This window comes from Triticum aestivum, chromosome 2B (genome assembly GCF_018294505.1).
Source record: "Triticum aestivum cultivar Chinese Spring chromosome 2B, IWGSC CS RefSeq v2.1, whole genome shotgun sequence".
Taxonomy (NCBI): domain Eukaryota; kingdom Viridiplantae; phylum Streptophyta; class Magnoliopsida; order Poales; family Poaceae; genus Triticum; species Triticum aestivum.
The window spans coordinates 218,773,824-218,782,513 of record NC_057798.1 but is presented as its reverse complement, the minus strand read 5'-3'; positions in this window follow the sequence as shown (position 1 = coordinate 218,782,513).

Genomic DNA, 8,690 nt, shown 5'->3' with positions numbered 1-8,690 from the left:
ATGGACCCGTAGGTCTGAGGTAAACTACTCACGCTTCATCGGAAGGGCAATAGAGTTGATATAGAAGTCCTCCGTGATCGAATCCCCCTCGGTCAGGACGCCGGAAAAGGCCCCTAGATGGGATCTCATGAGAACAGAGGGTTGCCCTGGTGGAAAAGTATTTTCATGGATGCCTCCGGTGGTTTGGGAATATATGTGAATCTATATAGGAGGAAGATCTAGGTTAGGGGGTCACCGAGGGGCCTACAAGGTAGGGGGCGCGCCCTACCCCTCGGGAGCACCCTTCCCCCTTGTCGCCCCCTCGTGGATCTTCTGACTTGGCCTCCTAGTCTCCTAGGTGTCTTCTGGTCCAAGAAAAATCATCGCGAAGGTTTTATTCCGTTTGGTATTCCTTTTCCGAGAGGCTCAAAAACAAGGAAAAACAGAAACTGTCACTGGGCTCTAGGTTAATAGGTTAATCCCAAAAACAATATAAAATAGCATATTAATGCATATAAAACATCAAAAACAGATAATATAATAGCATGGAACAATGAAAAAATATAGATACATTGGAGACATATCATCGAGCGCGGCGAGCACGGGGCATGGCCATGACACTCCATGACAGTGCGCTCGGCCAAGGCCTCCCTGCATGAGCCGCAAGCACGGGCGTGACCAGAGCGGTCCGCGACAGTGCACGTGGCTAGGGCCTCCCAGAAGGCACCGTGCACACGAGCGCGGCTAGGGCACTCCACCACGGCACCCCTCCCCCTTTGTATGGTCGCGACCAAGGCCTCTGGCGGTCGCCGCGAACACGAGTTCCCGACTGAAACTCGTTGGATCCAGGCGCAATAAAGGGCTAGGGCAGCTCTGCGATGTCGGGGCGGCGCGGCGAGGTCAAGTTCATCCATGGTGGCGAGCATGGTAGTTGGTCCTGTTTAAGAAAGGGGGAAATCAAAAAGGAGGAGAAGAAAAAGAAAGGGGTAGTGAGGGGAGTGTCAGTGTCAAAACCGGCGGATCTCGGGCAGGGGGTCCCGAACTATGCGTCTAAGGCTAATGGTAACAGGAGGCGGGGGACACAATGTTTACCCAGGTTTGGGCCCTCTATGGAGGTAATACCCTACTTCCTGCTTGATTGATCTTGATGATATGAGTATTACACGAGTTGATCTACCACGAGATTGTAAAGGCTAAACCCTAGAAGCTAGCCTATGATTATGATTGTTCTTGTCCTACGGACTAAACCCTCCGGTTTATATAGACACCGGAGGGGGCTAGGGTTACACAAAGTCGGTTATAGAAAAGGAAATCTACATATCTGAATCGCCAAGCTTGCCTTCCACGCAAAGGAGAGTCCCACCCGGACACGGGACGAAGTCTTCAATCTTGTATCTTCATAGTCCAACAGTCCGGCACAAGTACATAGTTCGGCTGTTCGAGGACCCCCTAATCCAGGACTCCCTCAGTAGCCCCTGAACCAGGCTTCAATGACGATGAGTCCGGCGTGTAGATTGTCTTCGGCATTGCAAGGCGAGTTCCTTCTCCGAATACTTCAAGGTAGACTTTGAACACATGAATCGTGTCCGGCTCTGCAAAACAAATTCCACATACCACTGTAGAGAGCACAATATTCCACAAATCTAATCTGCTGACAACTTTTCATAGCGTGACATCACGCCGCGGCCCGAAAATTATATGAACCATTTTTCTCAACCTGCTATTGCACGTCTTATGAGGCGGTTTTATTGGCACGTCTTTTCGAAGCAGAGATCGTGTTCCCCTTATCATGGGATTCTCATCAATACGGGCGTGGGTAACCCAACCGTGCCATTAGTATGACTCCTCGGTTTTAGGCAAGTTCCAAACGGCCACGCGGAGGACGCTTGATATTCACCCTCTTTATAAAGAGGTCAAGACTTGTCCTTTTCTTTCCATGCCCGATCCTTCCTTCCCCTACCTCAAGTTCCAACACCCAAGGTTCATTTTAAGCGCTCCGGACCTTCAACCATGTGCGGATCCAACCTTCAAGGCCGGTGGATGGCCTCTCCCGTCATAGAGGAGGACATCAAGAAGCTTAGGGAGGCTAGGTATCTGACCGCCGAAATCCTTCACAGGCTACCTGCTCAAGGGCAGGTTATCCCCACTCCTGAACCCAACGAGAGTGTTGTATTTGTTTTCCACTTCCTCCGAGGGCTAGGCTTTAGTCTTGATCCATTCGTTAGAGGGCTCATGTTCTATTACGCGCTAGATTTCCATGATCTAGCTCCAGATTCGTTTGTTCACATCTCGTCGTTTATCGTCGTGTGTGAGGCCTTCCTCCGCATTACCCCACACTTCGGCTTATGGCTCAAGACCTTCAATGTGAAGCCGAAGATGATCGACGGGCGACACGCGGAGTGCGGAGGCGCTATAATAAGCAAAGGTGTCGTCGCCCTATGGCTAAAGGGTTCCTTCCCGAAGGTGTCCGGCCTATGGCAACGGGAGTGGTTTTACATCATAGCACCCCGAGGTACAAAGCGGGCAGCTGCCCCAGCCTTTCGCTCTGCCCCTCCGCCCCAACTGGCATCATGGGTCAACAAAGGGCTGGACTAGGGGCCAGTTAATGACGTGTTGACATTGCAAAGCCACATCTGAGATCTCCTCAAGAGGGATATCAGTCTCGTCAAAGTAATTCAAGTAATGTTAGTTTGTCGGGTCCTGCCATGCCAACATCGATCTCTCCGTATGTGGGAGTTCAACCCGGAAGGACCGCAAACCATTCAACACTTCTTCGGCATGACGCCCGAAGGAATGTATCGATTATTCTTCGGATCACGAATAAAGTGTCCGGACACCACCGAGGATGCAGGTCTCAACTGTAACCGTCCATATACCCAACTAAGTAACTCCGTGACCGAACATGTTGTCATTATATTTGTTACGACATTATTCTGAAAAATTACCCTCGGCCAGGACTGGATAAGAAAGGCGGAGTGGATCAGGTGTTCGGCCCCTCTTCCCGAAGGCTCGCTGGATCCTGTACTAACCAGGATGTTGGCTCGCGCACCTTATCAAGTGCCCTCAGGAGAAAACGAGGGGAGGAATAGAGAAGCCAAAATTGGGCTTCATACGTTACGCATCCTAACTGGGAGAATTAGTGCCTCCGTGTCGAAGGATGATCCGGGAGGTGAATCTAGAATCCCCCATCCCCATGGGAAGAAAAGGACCGCCCCTGAAGACTTGGAAACGGAGGTTTCCAAATGAGGGAAGAAACCTTCCCCAGGGGGCCTTGCCCCGGAGGGCATCCTTACTGCACAGCGCCCACAAGGGGGGCAGCCGTCAACCGAGCTGTAAGTGAACAAAGGTACTTTAGTAAATATGCCCTGCTCTTTTCCTGAGGATAACAACCGAGACATATGTTTTGCAGTCCAGCACATAGCCCTTCTCAACAATGCTCGTCCTCGGGGGATCTTCTTCCGGAGATGATGGAGAGTGAAACGCCTTCTCCTGCTTCCTCACCTCATGAGGTGGATGACCCTGAGGTGTCGTTGTGGAGGATTTCCCCTGATCCGCAAAGGCCACAAGGTAACTCTTCGGCCGCCGCAAGTCCGGAGTTCTCGGCCCCTAAGGAGACCAACATAAAAATCCCGGATTGTCTGGTGTACAACCGGACACATTGATGAGTCTTCAGGAGCAAGCGGCTATCTCAGAGGCGCATCGTACCATAATGGGTACGATGGATGAGAGGATTTCGTCCGCAAAAAGCGGGTTGAATGAAGCTTTTACGAGCCTACTAAGAGGCTTTGAGGTACACAAAGTAATATATATATTTTTGACTGTACCGCATACGCAAGGTGTGCTTTGTATAGATAGTAGCCCCTGAGCCTCTGGTTGCCGTCTAGACGCGGCGAGCAGAGGATCATAGTCTCAGATAATGATAGCATTGCATTCGTGCGTAGGCAGCTGCAGATCCTACGGCTGACCGAACTGCTGAATTTGCTGAATTGAGGTGGCAACTTGACATGGCGGATGCAGACATCACACTTGTTAACAAGCAGCTTGACGAGGCACAAGGTATGTATATTTGGGTGGTCAGCAAATATTAAGAAGAGCATGATGCTAGTATTTATAGTATGCTTTGACTGCAGATGGAGCTGCCCCCGTGGAGACCCTTCGGGCAGAACTTGCCCGAGCCAAGGAGCAAGCCAGGAGAAGTGATGCGGCCGCCCTGAAGGCAGCCGAAGAATTAAAAGCCGAGCAGGCTGCGCATCACCAGAGTAAGGATAAAATAGCCAACATGGCTATTGAGCTAAAAAATGCCGCCAGCCGATATGAGCTTCTCGAAAGGGAAAACCAAACGAAAACGGCTGACCTAGAAAAGGCCTTGCAAGCAGCAAAGGAGACTCGCTCTGAAATCAGAGCAGCGCGGGAGGAGCTTCGGCAAGCCGGTGACATCGCGGCTGGGAAGCCCTTTTTATTGCGAACGAAGTTCGGTGATCCGAAATATGCTCCTCTTGATCAATTGTGGAGTTCTGCAGACGCATACTTGGATTTAAAAAAGAGTGTTGCTGATGCGACGGAGTATTTCAAGGATCGGAAAGATCATGAGGTGGAAAGATTGTTCTGGTCGCAGTTCAGTGCTCCAAAGCGTCCGCTGCCGTTGAATGAGCAAATGGCCGAGTGGGCCGAGCTCCATAGGTTGTCCGGACTTGCCATGAAGGCTGTCATGGATCATCTGTGGCCGAAGGAACCGAGCCCGGGTAGTTATTTTGGTTTGGTGCAATGATTTCTTCGTGTTATGCCGCATATCGACGCTGTCAAGAAGTCGGCACGCATAGAGGGTGTGCGGATGGCTCTTGCCCGTGTTAAGACATATTGGGCGAAGATGGAGGCCATCGAAATTGCAACCAGGGTCCGCATGGGGGTCAGTACTCGCTCGAGAACTATTTTGAAGAGGTCCTAGAAGGTGTCCGTTTGATAGAGGCTCAGTGCTCAAAGAATACCATGTTCTAGCGACGACATGTGCCTTGATTGTAAGAACAATGCTTTTAATAATAAAGGCTATATTTATAATTTTGCCCGTAAAGTATTGTAGTGCCTCCTATGCGGCCGTTTATGTATGTATGTATATACCCTGAAAGTTTGCTGTCGTCGGCTTCAGCCCCCGGGCATATAATGCGGGGGTGTTCGGCAAAGCGCGTAATCACATTTGATCCAACGTCTTGGTCCGTTAAGGAGGTGATAGCGCGGCGAACAAGGCAATTGGACTATATAGCTTTAACACTTTCACTTAGCCATAGGAGTTTGATGGTGGGGCTACTATATAGCCCCTGGTATGTCCGGCTCATCCGAATACGGTGCATGTACATACGTGATTGGGAAACCGGTCCTTCGTTAATGCGAAGGAATCGCGAAGATTCTGTTGGGTCATCGAGTGGTTGACCAGTCTCTCGTTTTATCATGACAATCGGTTTTCGGCTTTCTCTACTGAGGTGCTCATCCAGATGAACCATGGCACAATTGCAGTAGTTCTCCCGGTGCCGCCTTAGCCAATAGAGCGGAACGTAAGGTAGCAAAACACGGGAGCCAGGCAAACCCAACTATTGACCAAAGACATGATTCAGAGCTGATGCGTATAAGGCCAAACTCGCAACGCCAAACACTCCCGAAGGTATTCGGACTTTTCAACATATACTGGGCTACATACCGCCCTCGAAAATGAACCCTGAATTTCCAGGTACGTGCGTTAGTCCAGCGTCATGAAAGAGCGGATGTGGTGAGAGCATAGTTCTGAAAAACACATTGATTTTTGCCCTTGTAACGTCTATTTTAGAATGGTGAATAATAAACTTGCCAATAACACCGATCAAGAGGGTTTAAACCAACAAGAGATGATAAAAAAGGTTTACACAGGGTCTTAATCTAAAAAGAAACCTTTGAACGGGGCCCTACTACACGTCTGCGCCTTTGTCTCCGTTGTGCCGTATCCTGGAAGGGTGTAGCATCATGGTCATCTGTAAAGAAAAAAGGAAAAGCCCAGGTGAAAGAATATGGTGTGACCGTGCGGAAAGTTGGTTACTCTTAATGAACCATGAGAATTCAATTTCTTGAGTGTAAATAGGATCCAGCCGAACTATGGATTCTTTTCGTGCGAACAACCCCTAGCACCACATGTGGGGGTATAACCATTAGTCAAGCTCAGGTTTATCTCGGCTGCTACAAATAGTGGTGCGCCGAACACATCTAGCCATGTCCATGGTCTTCGACAACCGATTAGTTACTTGGGTTGGCGAGGTCGGTCAGTGGTTCGGCTGCTAGAGCCGCCACATATTCTTGCACCCGCAGGAGCGCTCTATGTTTCCGCTAATTGTGATGATGCCACGTGGACCGGGCATCTTAAGTTTAAGATAAGCGTAGTACGGAACTGCATTGAAACGAGCAAAGGCCGTTCTTCCGAGTAGTGCATGATATCCGCTTCGAAATGGAGCGATGTCGAAGATTAGTTCTTCACTTCGGAAGTTGTCGGGAGAACCGAATACAACCTCTAATATTAGAGAGCCCATGTAGCGGGCCTCTACGCCTGGTATTACTCCTTTAAAGATGGTATTGCTTTGGCTGATTGTTGACGGGTCTATCCCCATCTTGCGGACAGTGTCCTGATATATCAGATTAAGACTACTGCCGCCGTCCATGAGGACTGGGTGAGATGGTATCCGTCAATTATTAGGTCGAGCACCAAGGCAGCCGAACCTCCATGTTGGATACTAGTAGGATGATCCCTGCGATCGAAAGTAATCGGGCAGGCCGACCATGGATTGAATTTGGGGGCGACGGGTTATACAGCGTATACGTCTCGGAGTGTGCATTTGCGCTTCCTCTTTGGTATGTGGGTTGCGTAAATCATGTTCACTGTTTTGACCTCTGGTGGAAATTTTTTCTGTCCCCCAGTGTTCGGCTGGCGAGGTTCATCCTCGACTTCACTTGGCGGCTCCCTCCCCTTGTGTTTGGCGTTTAGCATGCCAGCCTGCTTGAAGACCCAGCATTCTCTGTTGGTGTGATTCGCAGGTTTCTCGGGGGTGCCATGAATCTGACATGATCTGTCTAGAATTTTGTTTAGGCTGGATGGTCCATCTCTGCTGCCTTTAAATGGATTTTTCCGTTGACCGGGTCGAGAGCCCCTGAATGAGGCGTTTATGGCCGTGTTGTATGGGATGTCTTCATTATTTCGAGGCTTGTTTTTATTGCGTCACGGCTTACCATTACCGTCCTTGATTCCGGATGTGCCTGGGTCGCCGGTGCCACTGCGGGCCAACCAACTGTCCTCGCCCGCGCAAAAGCGGGTCATAAGGCTTGTTAGAGCTGCCATTGTCCTCGGCTTTGAAAGTGCAACTATCCCTAGGTGGTTTTGGTAATTCATAACAACATATAGCTCATTGAGCTAATGCTATTCTAAGACTATTATTTCAGGAAAGCTCAATGAATGGCATGGCATGGATGATGAAAGTGGATCCCTCAAAATACTAAGGACAAAGGATTGTCTCAAGCTCAAAAGCTCAAGACTCTTCATTTTACATTTTAGTGATCCAAGATCACATTGAGTCTATAGGAAAAGCCAATACTATCAAGAAGGGATGAGGTGTTGCTTAATGAGCCTCTTGCTTCATGTGCTTAGTGATATGCTCCAAAACCCTCAACTACTTTCCCACATCCACAAATGACCTAAACCTAAAGCCAAAATCGGTCACACCGATTCTTTCTATCCGGCGCCACCGATTCCAAAAGTCATAGCCACTGCCACAAACCCTAAGCAAATCGGTCTTACCGATAGGGATCTCGGTCTCACCGAGATGGGGTTGCAATCTCTCTGTTTCCCTTCGTAACGTTTCGGTCTAACCGAAGTGAGCGATCGGTCCCACCGAGATTGCAATGTAAACTCTCTATTTCCTTTTTGTAACATTTCGGTCTCACCGAAAAGAGCAAATCGGTCCCACCGAGTTTACCTGACCAACTCTCTGGAAAGCTTATTACCAAATTGGTCTCACCGAGTTTGTGTAATCGGTCTCACCAAGATTACGTTATGCCCTAACCCTAACCGAATCAGCTTCACCGAGATGCATGTCAGTCCCACCGAAAATCACTAACGGTCACTAGGTTTACTAAATCGGTCCGACCGAGTTTAACGATTCGGTCCCACCGAGTTTGGTAAATTGTGTGTAATGGTTAGATTTTGTGTGGAGGCTATATATACCCCTCCACCTCCTCTTCATTCATGGAGAGAGCCATCAGAACGAACCTACACTTCCAACTTACCATTTCTGAGAGAGAACCACCTACTCATGTGTTGAGGCCAAGATATTCCATTCCTACCATATGAATCTTGATCTCTAGCCTTCCCCAAGTTGCTTTCCACTCAAATCTTCTTTCCACCAGATCCAAACCTATGAGAGAGAGTTGAGTGTTGGGGAGACTATCATTTGAAGCACAAGAGCAAGGAGTTCATCATCAACACACCATTTGTTACTTCTTGGAGAGTGGTGTCTCCTAGATTGGCTAGGTGTCACTTGGGAGCCTCCGACAAGATTGTGGAGTTGAACCAAGGAGTTTGTAAGGGCAAGGAGATCGCCTACTTCGTGAAGATCTACCGCTAGTGAGGCAAGTCCTTCATGGGCGACGGCCATGGTGGGATAGACAAGGTTGCTTCTTCGTGGACCCTTCGTGGGTGGAGCCCT